We start from the raw sequence: 2,470 nt of genomic DNA on the forward strand, positions 1-2,470 counted from the left end.
GGGAGGGGGGGGAGAGAATGTGTGTATACGTGTGTATGTATATATAAAGAATTTATTACATGAGTTGTGGTGTAAGATCATGGGAGTGAAATTGCCAAGTTGTAATCACGAGTTTCAACGAGTGATTACAACTGGCAATTTCACAAGTAGGATAAATCATGGTCTTACACCACAGCGAGTGTAATGAATTTTTTATACCATACTGATATCAGCTGGCGAAATACATCTGTACAAACAAAGTTCAAATGACCCGTCAATTGGACAAGAGGATCCATTCTAGAGTCTCACATGAAAACAACATTTCCATGCCCGTGGAAGTCAGATTGAGAATTGGGAAAAATCTGGATTGTTTTCCTTTACTTTTAGCCACCCTAATTTACAAGTTGTGCTATCCGTATGTCTCCCTCCGCGAAACAAACCCCAAACAAAACAGTCATAACGTAAATATAAGCAAAGTAATAAGAAAACGTACGATTCAAAAGTTGAAAGAAACTGTATTAATATAGCATGTTGTTGTTAGAATAGAGATGACTTTGATTTTGATTTTAAACTTCGTAATCAAAACAAACCAAACGCAAGGAGTTGGATCTATTCTCTAGCTAAATCTAGATATCTAGATCTAGATCTAGATCTAGATCTAGATCTAGATTTAATCTAGATTCTAGATCTAGCGAATTGCATTACATTGGTCAAAGATGGAAAAAAAGGCATTTAAACAACAAAAGTTGTCACGCTATTTGAAAACTGATGTGCCGATTCCAAATATTATGATGTTAGATATCTAGATTTTGTCTATGGATTTTCGATATTCTTGATTTCTTAAGGGGAGGTAAGAATATCAGAATAACAAGGGAAGTAACTTTTATTATTTCAAAAAAAAAGTAATTATCCAAGAGTGTTATACTCGTATATTGACGAATATCATATTTATCAATTACATATTGTTTTAAAGTTTAATCTTCTTTCAGCTATATATTTGATTATTTGGTATATGTAGTGATAGAATTAGTGTGAACAAATATTCGAAAGGCAATGCGAGTGACCTAAACAGTGCGTTTATTAATGTTAGATAAAGTGACTATCAAATTTTTAAAATTTTGTGTTTTCTGATGATCATTTAATTTATTCCAACTGATATAGGCCTAGGCCTCTCCCTTCCTCCACGGTTCAAAGTTCACACAGCGAACAGTACCGTCTTGCTGTTTGAACACATCGGACTGTCTTGTCGCCATCAAGACGGTCCTACGCCATCGAGCCCGTGCCGCTCGCTCGGTGTATCGAGACAGTACAAGTCAGCAGGTCAGGTTTGGAGCTTGTCCTGGGGCAAATCTCTAAGCCGAGCGCAAATCAGTACTGTGTGAATTGTGGGGCCTGTGGCAGCGGTGGGACTTGAGGCTTGCGCAGGCCTTCGATTAATCGAATAAACTACAGCGCCACGCCGCGCAGTGACTCTGTGGGCGAGATCTCTCACTCTCCCCCTCTCTCTTTTTCTGATGTAAGTGGCTTCGCGGATTGCAAGCAGGGTGGGGATGATGAGGGGGCCTGACACGAGTGGCTTCGCAGATTGCTAGTTGCTGTGGACTTGAAGTTTAGACCAGACCAAGGAAGTTACAGTTTGCGCTAGACTCAACTTATCATGCTGGTGATTTGATTTGATAATTTGACCTAGTGATTTGAGGCTTGTGACTTGAACTAGGGGCTTGTGAGCACGAGCGGGTTTGCTACCGGGGTACAGCCCTACTGAATAGGTTAGGCTAATTCATTGTGCTGGTATTTATTCAATGTGTTTTTCAAGAAAAGTAAAGATCTAGGCACAGAAACAAAAATCAGCACAGTAATACAGAATAACAAGTTGCAGATCAAAGTCGAAGCGTTGAAATTAAGTAAAAAGAGGAAAGCACCCAAAATACTAAGATTGAGAATGTGAACAAGTCTAGATCGGACGAAGTATTCTGGCTTAAGAGGTCAGAATGAGAGCAGAGAGAAATGAAGAGGAACTGAAATAAAGACTTGGTTTGTATAGATGCCAGTGGGTCACTGGTTTGCATGATATAAATCAGCTGATCGGACAAAGTAAAAACAACAACACTAGATCTAGCCTACAGACGATGTGTCTCAAGGTCATGTAGGCCCAGACGTAGATCTAGTAAGCCTACGATTCTGCTGCTGGCATGTTGGAGGGGCCTGGGTTTATGGGTTTTAATATGTTTTATATTGTTGTTGCTGTACTGTCAGTAAATCATTTAGAAAATGGTACCAAAGATGCTTTTTGAAGAGAACGACCTAGCGCGAAAAGCTATGATGAAGGAGAACTACCCAATTGCGCACATACGCTTATCAACGAAAAGACCCTCATAGTAAACCCCAAGACGGATTAAGACAAGGCGAGACAGCCTCATTTTCGTTCCAACTGGCTCCACTGGGTAACCAGCTAGATGCGCGTTTAAAGCGTAAACAAACGACAGGAAGA

Source organism: Aplysia californica, unplaced genomic scaffold (assembly GCF_000002075.1).
Source record: "Aplysia californica isolate F4 #8 unplaced genomic scaffold, AplCal3.0 scaffold00142, whole genome shotgun sequence".
Classification (NCBI taxonomy): Eukaryota; Metazoa; Mollusca; class Gastropoda; order Aplysiida; family Aplysiidae; genus Aplysia; species Aplysia californica.